Consider the following 20316-nt stretch of genomic DNA (forward strand, 5'->3'; position numbering starts at 1 on the left):
AGTCCATTAAAATCCTAAAGGAGAACACGGGCAGCAACCTCTTCGACCTCAGCAGCAGCAACTTCTTCCTAGAAACATTGCCAAAGGCAAGGGAAGCAAGGGCAAAAATGAACTACTGGGACTTCATCAAGATAAAAAGCTTTTGCAGAGCAAAAGAAAACAGTCCACAAAACCAAAAGACAACTGACAAAATGGGAGAAGATATTTGCAAATGTTATATCAGATAAAGGGCTAGTACCCAAAATCTATAAAGAACTTATTAAACTCAACACTCAAAGAACAAATGATCCAATCAAGAAATGGGCAGAAGACATGGACAGACATTTTTCCAAAGAAGACATCCAAGTGGCCAACAGACACATGAAAAAGTGCTCCACATCGCTTGGCATCAGGGAAATCCGAATCAAAACCTAAATGAGATGCCACCTCACACCAGTCAGAATGGCTAAAATTAACAAGTCAGGAAACGACAGATGTTGGTGGGGATGCGGAGAAAGGGGAACCCTCCTACACTGTTGGTGGGAATGCAAGCTGGTGCAGCCACTCTGGAAAACAGTATGGAGGTTCCTCAAAAAGGTGAAAATAGAGCTACCATACAACACAGCAATTGCCCTACTGCGTCTTTACCCCAAAGATACAAATGTAGTGATCTGAAGGGGTACGTGCACCCTGATGTTTATAGCAGCACTGTCCACAACAGCCAAACTATGGAAAGAGCAAAGATGTCCATCGACAGATGAATAGATAAAGAAGATGTGGTGTGTGTGTGTGTGTGTGTACAGACACACAATGGAATATTATGCAGCCATCAAAAGGGATGAAATCTTGCCGTTTGCAACAACACGGATGGAACTGGAGGGTATTATGCTGAACAAAATAAGTCAATCATAGAAAGACATGTATGATATGACCTCACTGATAGGAGGAATTCTTAATCTCAGGAAACAAACTGAGATTTGCTGGAGTGGTGGGGGGTGGGAGGGATGGGGTGGCTGGGTGATAGACATTGGGGAGGGTATGTGCTATGGTGAGTGCTGTGAATTGTGTAAGACTGTTGAATCACAGATCTGTACCTCTGAAACAAATAATACATTATATGTTTAAAAAAAAGAAGAAGATAGCAGGAAGGGAAAAATGAAGGGGGGGAATCGGAGGGGGAGACGAACTATGAGAGACTATAGACTCTGAGAAACAAACTGAGGGTTCTAGAGGGGAGGGGGTTGGGGGATGGGTTAGCCTGGTGATGGGTATTAAAGAGGACACATTGAATGGAGCACTGGGTGTTATATGCAAACAATGAAACATGGAATACTACATCAAAAACTAATGATGTAATGTATGGTGATTAACATAAAAAAAAAGAATGACATATTCTAAATGTTGTGTTTAAAATCCCTTTGCTTTTATTATAGTTTGTTACATATAGGGATACTTTATTTTGCACTCATTTGAAATTCACACTCGGTTTACTAATAAATGATTTTTTCAATACATCTTTGAGACCCATACTAAACAATGAATGTTAATGCAGTTTTTTTCAATCCCTTCAATTTTCACTACAGTATAAATATGAAGCAATTGTTTCAACCCATTCCCAAAGTGATGAACATTGCAGTTGTTTTGTTTTTCTTACTATTACGAACAATGCTGCTAGTTAGACTGTGATATACCTATGCAAGAGTTTCTCCAAGGCATGGGCCTGGAAACTGAAATGTTAGGGCATACAATAGGTATACCTTCAAATTCACAAATTACTTTCCAAGAAATTGTATTAACTTGTATTTTCACTAGTAGTACACAGCAATACCTGTTACACCTCTAGGAGATCATTAACACTTAGTACTAACTGATTTTCTAAATATTAACAATCTGATAGATATACATAACATCTCATCATATGATGTTTTAAAAAGTTGAACATTTCTCTATTTTTTTAAAATTTTAATTCCAGTGTAGTTAACATGCAGTGTTATATTAGTTTCAGGTGTACAATATCATGATTCAACAATTCTATACATTACTCAGTGTTCTTCATGATAAGTGCACTCTTAATCCCCTTCACCTATTTTACCCATCCCCCAACTCACCTCCCCTCTGGCAAGCAGCAGTTTGTTCTCTATAGTTTACCAGTCTGTTTTTTGGTTTGCCTTTTTCTTTGTTCATTTGTCTGTTTCTTAAATTCCACATATGAGAGAAATCATATGGCATTCGTCTTTCTCTGACTGACTTATTTCACTCAGCATAATTCTCTCTAGCTCCAACGACATTGCGGCAAATGGCAAGATTTCACTCGTCTTATGGCTGAATAATATTCCTGTGTGTGTGTGTGTGTGTGTGTGTGTGTGTGTGTGCGCGCGCACGCGCGTATCACACCTTCTTTATCCATTCATCTATCCATAGACACTTGGGCTGCTTCCATAATTTGGCTATTTAATGCTGCATTAAACATGGAACAGCATATATCTTTTTGAACTAGTGTTTTCTTATTCTTTGAGTAAATAGTTGAAAAACTAAATTACTGAATCATTTGGCAGTTCTATTTTTTGAGGAACCACCACACTGTTTTCCACAGTAGCTGCACCAGTTTGCTTTCCCACCAACAGTGCACAAGGGTTCCTTTCTCTCTCTACAACCTCACGAACACCTGTCATGTTGTTTTTGATTGTAGCCATTCTAACAGGTGTGAGGTGGTGTTTCATTTGTGTTTCCCTGATGATGAGTGGGGTTGTCCATCTTTTATGTGTCTTTTGGCGATCCATATGTCTTCCACGGAGAAATGTGTTTATGTCTCTTGCCCTTTTTAAAATTAGATTATTTGGTTTTTTCATTTTGAGTTGTAGAAGTTCTTTATATATTTTGGGTACAAACCCTTTATCATATATGTCATTTGCAAATATCTTCTCCCATTCACTAGGTTCTCTTCTTGTTTTGTTGATTGCTTCCTACACTGTGCAGAAGTTTTTTATTTTAATGTGGTCCCAACAGTTTATTTTTGCTTTTGTTTACCTTGCGTCAGGAGACATATCTAGCAAAATGTTGTTACAGCTGATGTCAGAGAAATTACTGCTGTGCTCTCTTCTCAGGATTTTTAAGGTTTCAGGTCTCACATTTAGGTCTTAAGTCACATGTCCACTGTTAGCAAGTTAGGTAGCAAGTATGGGCACTGTGCTTATTCCCACAGGTGGCCATGTGTTTATGCTTGTGGGTTGGGTAGGGAAATGGTGCCCAACAGCTTCTTTGTTCCTGGAGAAATCTCATAAGGATGCTTCTCCTTCCAGCACACACTCTGAGACTAGTAAACAAATCTCCCTCCAGTATACCCCAGGAGTTTTTCAAACTGCTGCTTCTATGCTATGTCTCTAGGGGGCTCTTTGTTGTGCTCTCTTTAAAAGTGGGGACTCAGTTTCCTCTCACTCTACTGGCTTTCCCATGAGACTGCTGATTTTTCAAATTTCCAGGTTTTAAGCTCCACTGACTAAGAATGCATGAAATTCAGCACCTTTGTTTTTCAAATACAAATATTATGGGAATTCCCCTTCCCTATGCAGGCTCCCTAGTGTGAGAGTATGTTTCTTTGACCTCTGCAAGTCTGAGGCATCCCTCCCTCCCACAGAAAATCCTGTGGGTCCATTTAGCTCCTAACCACTTTTCACCCTTCCTACCCTCTTCAATGTGGCCTCTTTTCTACATTTAGCTATGGAGAGTCTGTTCTGCCAGTCTTCAGGTCATTTTCTGGGTTATTTACAGTTATGTGGCTGTTATCTAGTTGAATCCATTGGATGAGGTGAGGTTAGGGTCCTCCTACTCTGCCATCTTCCCCAGTACTTCTGAACATCTTTTCATATGGTATTTGGTCATTCCTGTTTCCACATCTGTGAAACAGCTATTTATGTATTTTGCCCATTTTTAAATTAGGTATCTTTTTCTTAATGACTTGTAAGTCTTCTTTATATATTCTGTATAATAATCCCTTATCTGTATATATCTGTTATACAAATATATTCTCCCAATCTATGAATTACTTCTTAATAGCTTTATGGTATGTTTTCAATTGTAAAATTTAAATTTTTTATTGTATCAAATGTACCAATTTTCTTTATGGTTTTCAATTCTGTGACTTTTTCACAATATCTTCCCTATCCCAAGCTCATAAAGATATTCTCTTAAAAATTTCGTGACTTTGTCTTTCACACTGAACTCATTAATCCATTTGACACTGATGTTGTATATGGTATGAGCTAAAGATATAATTTCATTTTTTGGGTATGATTTGAGGTAAGAATAAAATTTCATTTTTTACATATATGGATAACTCACTGTCCCAACAGCACTAACAGGCATTGTCACAAATGTCATATATAAAGTTTCTGAAAATATGCGTGCCTATTTTGTGGCTCTCTAGTATCTTTGTGTATTTCTGTGCCAAATCTATGGTTCCTTAATTATTATGTCTTTATAAGAAATCTCAATAGTTATTTCAGGCAAGGCTGCCTACCTTGTTCTCATTCAGGACCATCTTGGTGCTTCCTGGCCCTTTAGACTTCTCATTTAAATCTCAGAACCAGTCTGTCAAGCTCCTCAAAACCAGCCAATCAACCAATCAATCAACCAATCAACAACAGCAATCAAAACTCAGCAAGAGCCTTTTGGGATTTTTATTGAAACTGCACTGAATCTATATATCAATTTGGGAAGAACAGATACTTTCAGGTTCTTGAACCTTCCAATTCACTGACATGGTATGTCTCTCTAGTTATTTAGTTATCCTTAAAAGGTTTTCAACAAAGTGTTTTAATTTCTTCAATAAAAGAGTTCCATGTATTTCATTCCTAGGTACCTTATATGTTTTGCTGTCATTTTAAATTCCAGCACCATGTCATTACACACAGTTCCTTATACAAAGTACTCCCAAAAAAGTAGTTTTAAACAATGTAAGCATTGACAATATTAACAATTCACTGTTATCTAATGTCCAGTCCATATTCAATGTTCCCCAGTTGTCTCAAAAGAAATATTTTCACAGTTGGCTTGTTTGAATCAGAATTCATAAAAGGTCCACAGCATTGTGTTTAAATTCTTCAAAGCTCTATTAATCTATAGAAAAGTCCCTTACTTCTTCCTCTGCCCCCTTTTTAAATGCCACTGACTTCTTAAAGAAACAGATTCCCGTTTTTCTTGTAAAATGACTTACATTTTGGGTGATTTGTCTGTTTCTTCATGGAGTCATTTAACTCATTTCCTGCCTTTTGCTTTTTGCTTTTTTAGATACTGAGAGTTAGCGTGAAAACCTTGACCAGATTCAGTTTTAACTTTGTAAGTCATAATACTAAATAATAACATTGTATACTTCATATGGCCTCACATAAGAAAGCATATAATGTCTGGTTTTCTCGTTCTTTTTTTTTTTTTTAAGATTTTATTTATTTGTTTGAGAGAGAGAGAATGAGAGATAGAGAGCACGAGAGGGAAGAGAGTCAGAGGGAGAAGCTGACTCCCCGCTGAGCAGGGAGCCCGATGTGGGACTCGATCCGGGGACTCCAGGATCATGACCTGAGCCGAAGGCAGTCACCCAACCAACTGAGCCACGCAGGTGCCCTGGTTTTCTTATTCTTAATGAAGCTAGGATCCATCAGTGTATTAAGGTAGTAACAGCCTTCTCTTCTGTCTATAAAATTCACCTTTCACCAACTTTTCATCTAATAGTCCCAACACAGATGAACCTTTCCTGAATAAATTATTCCACTGATGTATTTTATTAAATTAATTTTATTCTAATTTTTTCTTGCTGGCATGTAGACATGCACTTGATTTCTATATGTGGGTTTATATGGAACTAACTCAGTAAATGTTTCTGTTAATAATTTTTCTGCATATTCTTTTCAGTATTTCAGGGAGACACATATAATATATGAGGATTTTTTTTCAATCTTTACATTCTTTTTATCTTTTCTTATTGAACTTTTTGTTAACTTTTTTCTGTGGAAACTTTTTATCTTTCCTTGTCTAACAAAAGTTGTTTTAGTTGTGACTATGTGAATGCTTATTTTATTGACATGCTTTTGAGATTTTCCAATGTTAAACCAATTTTGTCACAAGACAAACCCTATCTTATATTTTGTATATTTACCTCTATAAATTTCTTTACTTTCCTCCAGCTTAACATTTATAAAATTAATGAAAAAATTCTGATATTTTTGTTGCTTTCTGTAACGAAGGTTTCTCAGAGAATATAGTTAATAAAACTGTCAACAAAACTGTGGAATCCTCTTTACAAGATTTTGAAAACACACATTCTCTTTTAGGTTGATTTGAATGTGATTCTACCTATAGGCAACAAAATTATTTAAAAATAATTTCTAAATGCTTCTTCAGCACAGAATTTTATCTATAAAAATTATTCAAAATAAAACAGTAAATTAATGACATAGATGGCAGGATAAAAAGTCATTCTCTAATGGAAGTGCACACTAATAAGCTATGCCAAGGCCACATTTCAGATCTGTACCTTCTGCCATCTTGAATATTCACAGAAAGATTCAACCACAGAGAATATAATAAAAAGTTACCCGTAGAAGAAATAGAAATGTGGGGCACCTGGGTGGCTCAGTAGGTTAAGCATCTGCCTTCGGCTCAGGTCATGATCCCAGGGTCCTGGGATCGAGTCCCGTGTTGGGCTCCCTGCTCAGCAGGGAGTATGTTTCTCCCTCTCCCTCTGCCCCTCCCCCCTGCTCGTGCTCTCTTTCTCTCTCAAATAAATAAAATCTTTAATAAAAACAAAAACAAAAACAACAAAAAAAGAAGAAATAGAAATGTAAGTCATGTTTATATTTGATTCTTCTCATTACAAAATTTTCTGTGCTAATAATTCCATTTTTATTAATCTGAAGTCAATTATATCAAGTAATGGAAAAAAAAGATTAGGACCTTTGCATTAGAAAAGACCAAAAAATGAAGCAAGACTTTGTTTTCATGAATCAAATTGCTCTTTCTCAAGATTAAATTCCTCGTAACATTGCTTTACTAGGTACAAACATTTTGCTGTTTTAAAAGAGAAAAAAATTTCACATGGTGTATAATTCTTCTCACTCTGTACCTGTGGATTATTCCAGATGGTGCTAGCAACCACTAACGCCTGTAGCAGTAACCTGGTTACTCGGAGCATTATGACACAGGGAGTAATAAACCTAATTAAAATCACCTGCATATTTTTTCATTAGAGGGCCAACTTTATAGGGTTAACTTTTGATCCAATCAAAACCCATTTCATTCTTCAGCACTTTTTATCATAATTATTATCTGAGAGTTAGTGATCTTTTAAATTTCTGACTTTACCCCCAAGCCACAGAACTAGGTCAGGGTGTTTAGTTGTATTTCAGGAAAAAAAAAAAAAAAAAATCCACTGCCCCTATCCTATCCCAACAACCATTCCAATCCAACTTATAGTGTGTGTTTAAAAACCAAAAATGTTTATTTTGGTTTTCAAAATATTGGTTATATGATTTTAATGATTACCTGCATCAACTCCAAAACCACATGATAAAATGCTAAGTAACAAATATAGAATAGCAATGTAAATTCAAAGCATGATCCTAAACACATATGTGTGTGCACACGCACACACACATAACCAAAAAAATTAAAAATTAAATATTGAAAAGGAAAATACTTAAGATATTTTTAATTTTTTTCTAATGGTTTTCTGTAGTTTCTAAATTTTCTAAAATAGACAAAATATTTTATATATATTTATTTATTTGAGAGGGAGACAGCACATACACAAGTTGGGTGGAGGGAGGGAGGGAAAAAGAAAGGTAAGGGAAAGAATCCCAAGCAAACTCCAAGCTGAGTGTGGAGCCCGACTCAGGGCTCGAACTCACAACCATGAGAACATGACCTGAGCCACCCAGATGCCCCAACAGACAAAATATTTTTTTAAAACATTTTAAAGTTATGTTTTTAAAAAATGAGACATGGGGGTACCTGGGTGGCTTAGTCAGTTAATTGGTGGACTCTTGATTTCAGTTCAGGTCATGATCTCAGGGTCATGAGATCAAGCCCTCCATGGGTTCCATGTTGAGCACAGAGTCTACTCGAGATTCTCTCTCCCTCTCCCTCTTCCCCTTCCCCTGCTCACACACACACACACACATGCACGTTCTCTCTAAAATAAATAAATACTTAAAAAAAAAAGAGATATGGTTTTATCTCAAAATAGGGTCTTCATCTGTATCACACTAACAGAAAGTAGTCCAGTATGGCACATTTAAGTTTCCCTTTTTTTTTGGTCTTTAATTTTCCACTTGCTAACATTTTCTTTTTATATTTTAAGTTTCTTTTCTTTATCTTAGTTTTCTGGCTATTACCTTTACATTTTCACTCTACAGAATAAAGGATAATTAAATAGAAAATAAAATGATTTTATCTAATAAGTCAGGCAACCAAGTATAGAAAAATGTAAGAGGATTAAATTAATCTCTCTCCTATTGTCTTTCCTACCTCACCTCCTTGTATTTTGTGTGTGTGCACACATAAGCATGAGTGCATGTAGACTTCTGAATTCACAAATTAACTAGAGTGGGTGAATACACCCAACTTTCTTGCCTCATTAATATCCTTTTCAATACTGTTTCTTAGGTAAAGAACACAAAGGGCAGTATCATCAAAACATACGTTAAGAGTAAAAACAGAAGATGTTACTATAATGTATATTCAGAAATAAATATTCTGAGACCTAATAGGATCTGTGAAACATGAAATTACCTTCTCTTTACTTATAAATAGATCAACATGTAATTTGATTTAAATCCATTGACAAGAAAACCCAAATATGCTAGTAAATCCATACAAAGGGCAAACAGAAAGAAAAGGATTTAAATGGCTTAGTATAGATTTTTTTAACTCTCTCAGACTGACTGCTATTATGCCTGAATGAATTAACTTAATTAATTTAACTGGAGTTAAATTCTAAGTGAACTTATATTTTTATTATTCTTCATGCAGGAAAAGGAGAAAAGAGAGATTCATTAATGAATTAATCCTTTAAAATCTGATTCTCAGTTGATGAGTTCCCAACTATTGTAACAACGAAATGATGAGTAATAGATTGAACACTCTCTACTCTCACACAGACATGAATGTATAAGAAGAGAGAAAAGCAAAAATGGAAAAGAAGACAGTGTGATCTCTGCAGGTCTCTGTCACAAGAAGTTTTATAAAATGTGGTCCACCACCTTGCTATTCAAACTGTGATCCATGAACACACATCATGAGCATCACTTGGTAGCTTGCTGAAAATACAGAATTCTCAGGATCACATGAGATCTACTAAATCTTCCCCTACTTTGTCATTGTTCCCTCAGCCTCTGCCTCTTAAAATTCAAACTCAAACTTAGGTAAATCTGTTAGGTCATAACTACTACTGACCCCCCTCAGCTCCCATACCCACTTTAAATGTATCTTATGAGATGTTAATTTGTTCCTCATATTAGTTTGAACCACATTTATATCTCATTATACCTATGAAAATGCCTTCATAGGGGCACTTGGCTGGCTCAGTCAGTGAAGTCTATGACTCTTGATCTCGGGATTGTAAGTCCAAGCCCCACACTGGATGTGGAGATTACTTTAAAAAAAAAAATTAAATCTTTAAAAAAAAAAAAAGGAAATGCCTTCCTAGAGTTCAAGGTACATGTTTGCTACATTTTCGAAATTCACAACACCTAGTATACTTCCTCCTAGTGCAAAGATGCTCATTAAATATTTGTTGAACACATGCTTAAAAAGGAAACTAAGTACATCCCCTCTACTGACAAATCTACCCAAAACATGTTACTAAGGGAAAATACAGTTTAACATTTCAAAACAATAAATAAGCAATGAAAAAATGAACACTTTCCTTATCTTTAAACACCTAAAAAATTTATCTGGAAAGGAATAATTCTTGTTCTCCTTCAAAACTTACATTCTATTAAGAAGCCATCAATACTTTTTTCAGAAACTACATTTCTAGTGGCTTTTTCTTTGTCAAAAAGACATACATAATGCTAGTGTAATAGGTTACCCTATCATAAAAAATCTCCCCTGAAAATTTAAGGAAAAAAATAGAACGCTACTATCGTCAGGTTTAAAGAAATACCAAAACTCAGATCTGACTCAGCTATTTGTGTTTTCATTGGAAAAAAGAAGTTTAAGCTAGAAAAAGAGCTTAAAAGGGGCACCTGGGTGGCTCAGTCAGTTGAGCATCTGACTCTTTGTTTCAGCTCACGACATGATCTAAGGGTCCTGAGACTGAGCCCTACATCGGGCTCTGCGCTCAGTGCAGAGTCTACTTGAGATTTTCTCTCTCTCCCTATACCCCTCTCCCTGCTTGTCTCATTCACTTTCTAAAATAAATAAATAAATCTTAAAAAAAAAGAAAAAGAGCTTAAAAATATGCTACTTCTGATATTGCTAAAGTATTACATATTAAACATCTATATTATGCATAAAATGCTACAGAGAGAATATACAGATACTGCATGTATGCACACACACAGACACTCCCTCTCCTTCTACCTTCCCAAGAACAGCTCCATTCACACTCAATATACAAACTAAGATGTGAAATTTCATAATACTACCCAAACACCTACACTTGGCTTAAAAATACCAATTTATATGATATCATTCCCAAAAGTATACAAGAAACTAAAAATAATAAGAGTTTTACATGTTTTATGTCTAATTACAATGTTTTTGGATTACTTAAGAGATGCTTTGAAGAAGGATTTTTATTTTTATGGCACTGTATCCATAACAATCTACAGATAATAAGCCATAATAAAAAAGAAAGATTTCGACATAGAATATAAAATCATTAACAGTGTGGAGCTGTATATAAACATGGTTAAGTTCTACCAAAAAATGCTTTAAATGAACAAGTTTTTGTTTTGTTTTAAAAATGGAACACGTCACGAATTTGCCTGTCGCCCTTTTGCAGGGGCCATGCTAATCTCTGTATTGTTCCAAGTTTAGTAACTGTGCTGCGGAAGCGAGCACCAGTTCAACAGCTTTTAATCAGCAAGGGAAGAGCATGATAATTAGTCCCATCTTACATTTAATTTCACTTATTTCCATGTTTGTTCTATCACACTGGTCACCTTGTAGGCAAGGACCTTACATCTGAGGCAAGGCCTAGCTCATAGCAGTTACTCAAAGTTAACTGAATTGAAGTTTTTGACAGAAAGCTTTTTTTTTTTAATTTTTTATTCTCATGTTAATCACCATATCATCATTAATCATCATTTGTTTTGGTGTAGTGTTCCATGATTCATTGTTTGTTCATAACACCCAGTGCTCCATGCAGAATGTGCCCTCTTTAATACCCATCACCAGGCTAACCCAACCCCCTACCCTCCTCCCCTCTAAAAACCTCAGTTTGTTTTTCAGAGTCCATCATCTCTCCTGGTTCCTCTCCCCCTCTGACTTACTCCCCTTCATTCTTCCTCTCCTGCTATCTTCTTCTTTTTCTTTTTTCTTAAAATATGTTGCGTTATTTGTTTCAGAAGTACAGATCTGTGATTCAACAGTCTTGCACAATTCACAGCGCTCACCGTAGCACATACCCTCCCCAATGTCTATCACCCAGCCACCCCATCCCTCGACCCCCGACCACTCCAGCAACCCTCAGTTTGTTCCTGAGATTAAGAATTCCTCATATCAGTGAGGTCATATGATACATGTCTTTCTCTGATTGACTTATTTCACTCAGCATAACACCCTCCAGTTCCATCCACGTCGTTGCAAATGGCAAGATCTCATTCCTTTTGATGGCTGCATAATATTCCATTGTGTATATATATCATATCTTCTTTATCCATTCATCTGTCGATGGACATCTTGGCTCTTTCCACAGTTTGGCTATTGTGGACATTGCTCCTATAAACATTGGGGTGCACGTACCCCTTCGGGTCCCTACATTTGTATCTTTGGGGTAAATACACAGTAGTGCAATTGCTGGATCAAATGGTAGCTCTAATTTCATCTGTTTGAGGAACCTCCATACTGTTTTCCAGAGTGGTTGCACCAGCTTGCATTCCCACCAACAGTGTAGGAGGGTTCCCCTTTCTCCGCATCCCCGCCAACATCTGTCATTCCCTGACTTGTTCATTTTAGCCATTCTGACGGGTGTGAGGTGGTATCTCATTGAGGTTTTGATTTGGATTTCCCTGATGCCAAGCGATGTGGAGCACTTTTTCATGTGTCTGTTGGCCATTTGGATGTCTTCTTTGGAAAAATGTCTGTTCATGTTTTCTGCCCATTTCTTGACTGGATTATTTGTTCTTTGAGTGTTGAGTTTAATAAGTTCTTTATAGATTTTGGGTACTAGCCCTTTATCTGATATAACATTTGAAATATCTTCTCCCATTTTGTCAGTTGTCTTTTGGTTTTGTGGACTGTTTTCTTTTGCTCTGCAAAAGCTTTTTATCTTGATGAAGTCCCAGTAGTTCATTTTTGCCCTTGCTTCCCTTGCCTTTGGCAATGTTTCTAGGAAGAAGTTGCTGTGGCTGAGGTCGAAGAGGTTGCTGCCCGTGTTCTCCTTTAGGATTTTAATGGATTCCTCTCTCACATTTAGGTCTTTCAACCATTTTGTTTCTATTTTTGTGTGTGGTGTAAGGAAATGGTCCAGTTTTATTCTTCTGCATGTGGCTGTCCAATTTTCCCAACACCATTTGTTGAAGAGACTGTCTTTTTGCCATTGGACATTCTTTCCTGCTTTGTCAAAGATGAGTTGACCATAGAGTTGAGGGTCCATTTCTGGGCTCTCGATTCTGTTCCATTGATCTATGTGTCTGTTTTTGTGCCAGCACCATACTGTCTTCATGATGACAGCTTTGTAATAGAGCTGGAAGTCCGGAATTGTGATGCCGCCAGCTTTGCTTTCCTTTTTCAATATTCCTCTGGCTATTTGGGGTCTCTTCTAGTTCCATACAAATTTTAGGATTCTTTGTTCCATTTCTTTGAAAAAAGTGGATGGTATTTTGATGGGGATTGCATTGAATGTGTAGATTGCTCTAGGTAGCATGGACAGCTTCACAATGTTGGTTCTCCCAATCCATGAGCATGGAACGTTTTTCCATTTCTTTGTGTCTTCTTCAATTTCTTTCCTGAGTATTTTATACTTTTCTGAGTACAGATCCTTTGCCTCTTTGGTTAAATTTATTCCTAGGTATCTTATGGTTTTGGGTGCAATTGTGAATAGGATCGACTCCTTGATTTGTCTCTCTTCTGTCTTGTTGTTGGTGTATAGGAATGCCACTGATTTCTGTGCATTGATTTTACAGCCTGCTACTTGACTGAATTTCTGTATGAGTTCTAGCAGTTTTGGGGTGGAGCCTTTTGGGTTTTCCACATAAGGTATCATATCACCTGCAAAGAGTGAGAGTTTGACTTCGTCTTTGCCGATTTGGATGCCTTTGATTTCTTTTTGTTGTCTGATTGCGGTGGCTAGGACTTCTAATACTATGTTGAATAGCAGTGGTGAGAGTGGACATCCCTGCCGCGTTCCTGACCTTAGGGGAAAACTCTCAGCTTTTCCCCATTGAGAATAATATTCGCTGTAGGTTTTTCATAGATGGCTTTTATGATATCGAGGTATGTACCCTCTATCCCTATACTCTGAAGAGTTTTGATCAAGAAAGGATGCTGTACTTTGTCAAATGCTTTTTCTGCATCTATTGAGAGGATCATATGATTCTTGTTCTTTCTTTTGTTAATGTATTGTATCACGTTGATTGATTTGCGGATGTTGAACCAGCCTTGCAGCCCAGGGATAAATCCCACTTGGTCGTGGTGAATAATCCTTTTAATGTACTGTTGGATCCTATTGGCTAGTATTTTGGTGAGAATTTTTGCATCCATGTTCATCAAGGATATTGGTCTGTAATTCTCCTTTTTGATGGGGTCTTTGTCTGGTTTTGGGATCAAGGTAATGGTGGCCTCATAAAATGAATTTGGAAGTTTTCCTTCCATTTCTATTTTTTGGAACAGTTTCAGAAGAATAGGTATTCATTCTTCTTTAAATGTCTGATAGAATTCCCCTGGGAAGCCATCTGGCCCTGGGCTTTTGTTTGTTGGGAGATTTTTGCTGAGTGCTTCAATTTCCTTAGTGGTTATAGGTCTGTTCAGGTTTTCTATTTCTTCCTGGTTCGATTTTGGTAGTTCATACATCTCTAGGAATGCACCCATTTCTTCCAGGTTATCTAATTTGCTGGCATAGAGTTGCTCATAATATGTTCTTATAATTGTTTGTATTTCCTTGGTGTTGGTTGTGATCTCTCCTCTTTCATTCATGATTTTGTTGATTTGGGTCATTTCTCTTTTCTTTTTGATAAGTCTGGCCAGGGGTTTATCAATCTTGTTAATTCTTTCAAAGAACCAGCTCCTAGTTTTGTTGATCTGTTCTACTGTTCTTTTGGTTTCTATTTCATTGATTTCTGCTCTGATCTTTATTATTTCTCTTCTCCTGCTGGGTTTAGGCTTTCTTTGCTGTTCTTTCTCCAGCTCCTTTAGGTGTAGGGTTAGGCTGTGTATTTGAGACCTTTCTTGTTTCTTGAGAAAGGTTTGTATTGCTATATACTTTCTACTCAGGACTGCCTTTGCTGTATCCCAAAGATTTTGGACAGTTGTGTTTTTATTTTCATTGGTTTCCTGAATTTTTTAAATTCTTCTTTAATTTCCTGGTTGACCCATTCATTCTTTAGTAGGATGCTCTTTAGCCTCCATGTATTTGAGTTCTCTCCGACTTTCCTCTTGTGATTGAGTTCTAGTTTCAAAGCATTGTGGTCTGAAAATATGCAGGGAATGATCCCAATCTTTTGGTACCAGTTGAGACCTGATTTTTGACCTAGGATGTGATCAATTCTGGAGAATGTTCCATGGGCACTAGAGAAGAATGTGTATTCCATTGCTTTGGGATGCAATGTTCTGAATATGTCTGTGAAGTCCATTTGGTCCAGTGTGTCATTTAAAGTCTTTATTTCCTTGTTGATCTTTTGCTTAGATGATCTGTCCATTTCAGTCAGGGGGGTATTAAAGTCCCCCACTATTATTGTATTGTTGTCAATGTGTTTCTTTGCTTTTGTTATTAATTGCCTTATATAATTGGCTGCTCCCATGTTCAGGGCATAGATATTTAAAATTGTTAGATCTTCTTGTTGGATAGACCCTTTAAGTAGCATATAGTATCCTTCCTCATCTCTTATTACAGTCTTTGTTTTAAAATCTAGTTTGTCTGATATAAGGATTGTCACCCCAGCTTTCCTTTGGTGTCCATTAGCATGGTAAATGGTTTTCCACCCCCTCACTTTCAATCTGGGGGTGTCTTTGGGTCTAAAATGAGTCTCTTGCAGACAGCATATTGATGGGTCTTGTTTTTTAATCCAATCTGATAGCCTGTGTCTTTTGATTGGGGCATTGAGCCCATTTACATTCAGGGTAACTATTGAAAGGTATGAATTTAGTGCCATTGTACTGCCTGTAAGGTCACTGTTACTGTGTGTTGTCTGTGTTCCTTTCTGATCTTTGCTGCTTTTAGGCTCTCTCTTTGCTTAGAGGACCCCTTTCAATATTTCTTGGAGGGCTGGTTTCGTGTTTGCAAATTCCTTTAGTTTTTGTTTGTTCTGGAAGCTTTTTATCTCTCCTTCTATTTTCAATGACAGCCTAGCTGGATATAGTATTCTTGGCTGCATATTTTTCTCGTTTAGTGCTCTGAAGATATCTTGCCAGTCCTTTCTGGCCTGCCAGGTCTCTGTGGATAGGTCTGTTGCCAATCTAATATTTTTACCATTGTAGGTTACATATCTCTTCTCCCGAGCTGCTTTCAGGATTTTCTCTTTGTCTCTGAGACCCGTAAGTTTTACTATTAGATGTCGGGGTGTTGACCTATTATTATCGATTTTGAGAGGGGTTCTCTGTGCCTCCTGGATTTTGATGCCTGTTTCCTTCCTCACATTAGGGAAGTTCTCTGCTATTATTTGCTCCAATATATCTTCTGCCCCTCTCTCTCCTTCTTCTTCTTCTGGGATCCCAATTATTCTAATGTTGTTTCGTCTTATCATATCACTTATCTCTTGAATTCTGCCCTTGTGATCCTGTAGTTGTTTCTACCTCTTTTTCTCAGCCTCTTTATTTTCCATCATTTGGTCTTCTATATCACTGATTCTCTCTTCTGCCTCATTTATCCTAGCAGTTAGTGCCCCCATTTTTGATTGCACCTCATCAATAGCCTTTTTGATTTCGACTTGGTTAGATTTTAGTTCTTTTATTTCTCCAGAAAGGGTTTCTCTAATAACTTCCATGTTTTTTTCAAGCCCAGCTAGTATCTTTAAAGTCATGATTCTGAACTCTAGGTCCGACATCGTACTAATGTCCGTATTGAGTAGGTCCCTGACTGAGGGTACTACCTCTTGTTCTTTTTGCTGAGGTGATTTTTTTCGTCTTGTCATTTTGTCCAGAGGAGAATAGATGAATGAGAGAACAAAATGCTAACAGGTTTACAACGTCCCCAGCAAATATACTGTATACAAATCAGAAAAGACCTGAAACCAGGGGAAAAGAAAGGGAAAGAAAGAAAAAAGAAAGAGAAAAAAAAAAGATAAAAACAAAAACAGAACAATACAAAAGAAGCAGAATGTGATCAAATATGATCAGGCTAGTGCATAGATCAGTGCCACACACTAGATTTTGGGCGTATTTTGGTCTGTTAGAAAAAAGTGCCTCCTAAAATTTTAAAGGAAGAAAGACATATATGTACAAAATAAGGGTTGATACAATGAAGGGATAGAAGATGACTGTAAAGATGAAAATTATAAAAGATTTTATAAAAGGACTTGATAAGATAAGAAGTTGTTTGAAAAAAGAAAGATTAAAAAAAAAAGAAAGAAAAAAGGGAGAGAATGTGATCAGGCAGGAGACTAGAACAGAGCAATACACTAGTGATTTAGGGTATATTTTTATCTGTTAGAAGAAACTGTATCTCAAAATTTTAAAGAGAGAACAACTTATATATATATGCCAAAAATAAGGGTAACTACTATGAAGGGATAAAATATGACTCTAAAAATGAAAAATAAAAAATGTTTTGTTTTTTTTTAAAAAGAGATTGATAAGATGTTGGTTGAAAAAGGGAAAAAGAAAAAAAACAGTTAACAAAAATTAACTTTGATGAACTAATTAATCATGGTAACAAAAAGCCATGAATTCTATGTGCAGTATTCCCCTAGCGCTGGAGTTCTCCCGTTCTCCTTGATTGGTAAACTTGGTCTTGGCTTGCTGGCTGTTCGTGCTGATCTTCTGGGGGAGGGGCCTGTTGCCGTGGTTCCCAAATGTCTTTGCCGGTCGCGGAATTGCCCCGCCCTTGTCCATCCGGGCTAAGCAAGCTGCTCGGGTTTGCTCTCAGGAGCTTTTGTTCCCTGCAAGCTCTCGGCACAGCTTTGGAGGACCAGGACAAAAATGGCGGCCTCCCAATCTCCACCCGGAGGAGCCGAGAACTCGGGGCCCCGCTCCTCAGTGCGCCCACAGAGAAAAGCAGTCACTCCCTTGTCCCCGGTCTCCGGCCGATCTCCGTGCTCACCCGGCCTGTGACCGAGCGTTGCTATCTCTGGCACCCGACCCCGTGTGGAGTCTCCAAACCCAGCAGATCCCTGCGGTGCGTTCCCGCGCCGCTCCTCCCCGGGAAGGAAGGGGAGTCTCCCCAGATCTGCTGCCTATTGGGTCCCTGCTGCAGGAGCAGTGGCCTGAGTGGGCCGCGGATCACAGTTTATGGACACCCCGAGCTGAGAGCCCGCGCCTCGGCTCCGTCTCTGCAGCCGGCTTCCCCGCTCCGATACCTGGGAGCTCTGGCGCACTCAGGCTCCCCCGGTCTTTCTGTGACCCCGAGGGTCCTGAGACCACACTGTCCTGGGAGGATTCCACCCCTGCTTAGCCACTGCAGCGACGTCCCTCAGCGGAGCTGACTTCTAAAAGGTCCGATTTTGTGCTCCGCGGCTCTAGCACTTGCCAGAAGCGGCCGGCGGAGGCCCCTCCCCCGCCGTCTATCCTCCCGAATATCGCCTCGGATTCACTTCTCCGCACGTCCTACCTTCCAGTAAGTGGTCGCTTCTCTGTTCAGATAGTTGTTGCTACTCTCCTCTTTGATCTCCTGTTGAGTTCGTAGGTGTTCAGAATGGTTTGATCCCTATTCAGCTGAATTCCTGAGACCAGACGAAATCTAGGTCTCCTACTCCTCCGCCATCTTGCTCCGCCCCCCCCGAAAGCTTTTTTTTAATGTTGGTTCTCAGAATAACTCTAATTCATTACCATTAATTCAATGAATATTTCATGAAAGCTTCTATGTGCTAGGTATTATCTTGGGAATATGGCAGTAAAAAATAAAAAGACAAAAATCTCAGCCCTCATTGAGTTTATAGTCAATGGGAAGAGAGAGAATATAAGTAAAATACACTGTATGTTACTGGTAATAAATCCAATGGAAAAAAAAAGGAGGAAAAGAAGAGGGGTATGGGAATGGAGGTGAGACTGCAATTTTAAATTGAGTGCTCGGGAAAAGCCACACTGTGAATGTAACATTTAAGTAAAGATGTAAAGGAAAAGGGGAAATAAGCCACAGCTATGCACATATTGAGGATAGAGTGTTTCACACAGAGGAAACAGCAGATGCAAAGGTCCTGATGTAAGAGTGTGCCTGGCTGCCGTGATCAAAGTAGATGGAGACACAGCATACTGACAGATGAGGTCACACAGGGAATGAAAGGCCAGACCCCCCAGCAAGGGTGAGCAAACTTTTTGTTTTTTAAATCCAGACAATAAATATTTTACACTTTGTAAGCCATTTATAATCCGTGTCACATATTCTTCTCTGTTGTTTTTAACCATTTTAAATACGCGAAAACCATTCTTAGCTTGCAGGCTATATAAAAGGTACAGGGCCTGTAGTTTGCTAATCCTTGCTGCAGAGCTTTGTAGGTCCCTGAAAAGCCTTTTGCTTTTTTTTTTTTTTTAAGATTTTATTTATTTATTTGGAAGGGGGCAGAGGGAGAGGGAGTAAGAATCTCAAGCAGACTTACAGCTGAGCAGGGCTTGATCCCATGATTCTAAGATCATGACCTGAGCTGAAACTGAGAGTTGGACACTTAACCAACTAAACCACCCAGGTACCCCCGTCTTTTGCTTTAGGAAGCAACTCCTTGGTATCATAAAGTACAGAAGAATATCTCATAAAAACTAATTACAAATAACCTAATAAAAATTCAAGTTTCTATCAACTAAGGTAAAGCTACACATTTGTCTATAACTTAAAACCAGTATGCATTCTGGAACGCCTGGGTGGCTCCGTTGGTTGAGCATCCGAATGGTGATTTTGGCTCAGGTCATGATCTCATGGATGGTGGGATCAAGCCCCAAGTTGGGCTCCGGCTCAGCAGGGAGTCTGCTTGAGATTCTCTCTGTCCCTCTCCCTCTGCCCCTCCCCAACTCGTGTTCTCTCTCTCTCAAATAAATCTTTAAAAAAAAAAAAGTATGCATTCTAAACCCAACTGCCAAATTTTTCAGAAAAGAGTTAGCTTTCACATATCTATTTACCAAATACCAAGGGCTGCACAGTTTTAAGGAAGACAACTCAATATGACCTCACTGCCCGCATGGAACTTATTTTTGAAAGAGGCAGAACAACATAAACTAACAAAGAAGCATCTCATAGCACAGTGGCATATGCTATGGGAAAAATAAAACGGAACCATATAATAGAGATACTGAATACATGAATAGAGATACAGTTTATTAGGCTACAATGGTAAGGGCAGACATCACTAAGGAACTGTCATGGAGGATGTGAAAAGTGAGCCATGAAAAGAACTGGGGGAAGAGGTAGAGAGGACCTAAGTACAAATGCTTTGAGGACAGCAAAAGCTTGGTTCATTTTTTTTTTTTTTTTAAGTTGATGTGATGGTGTATAGCGAAAGGTAAGTAGTAAGTGGTGGGGTCACAGAGGCGGCAAGAAGTCAGATGATGCAGAGCCTTAAAAACCATGGTAAGGAGTTTGGGTTTTATTCTGAGCATAAAGGGGGAGCACAGCGAGGTCTTAAGCAAGGAGTGACAGCATTTACTGTAAGCTTTAAGAGTTCAGTGTAGCTGCTATGGAGAAGAGACTAGTAGAGGAGCAGAATGTAGAAGCAAAGGCACCAGTGAGAAAGCTACTCTGGGTAGTTTGAGCAAGAGATAATGCTTCATAAGAGAGCGTGGAGAGAAATGGCTGAATTTCAGTTATATTTGTGATGTGTG

General features: G+C 38.1%; 1 protein-coding gene and 1 non-coding gene across 13 annotated transcripts in view; both read right to left on the reverse strand.

Moving 5' to 3' along the window:
- The window catches only part of ERC1 (ELKS/RAB6-interacting/CAST family member 1), a 582903-nt gene that overhangs the window by 329446 nt on the left and 233141 nt on the right, over positions 1-20316 (reverse strand). The gene's annotated exons all lie outside the window — the stretch shown is intronic.
- On the reverse strand, positions 10934-11037 carry LOC112808755 (U6 spliceosomal RNA). Its single transcript, XR_003204428.1, has one exon. It is a non-coding gene; the product is annotated as a U6 spliceosomal RNA (small nuclear RNA).

The sequence above is a fragment of the Callorhinus ursinus genome, unplaced genomic scaffold (genome assembly GCF_003265705.2).
Source record: "Callorhinus ursinus isolate GAN/ISIS: 27379988/994484 unplaced genomic scaffold, GSC_fseal_2.0 scaffold74, whole genome shotgun sequence".
Classification (NCBI taxonomy): Eukaryota; Metazoa; Chordata; class Mammalia; order Carnivora; family Otariidae; genus Callorhinus; species Callorhinus ursinus.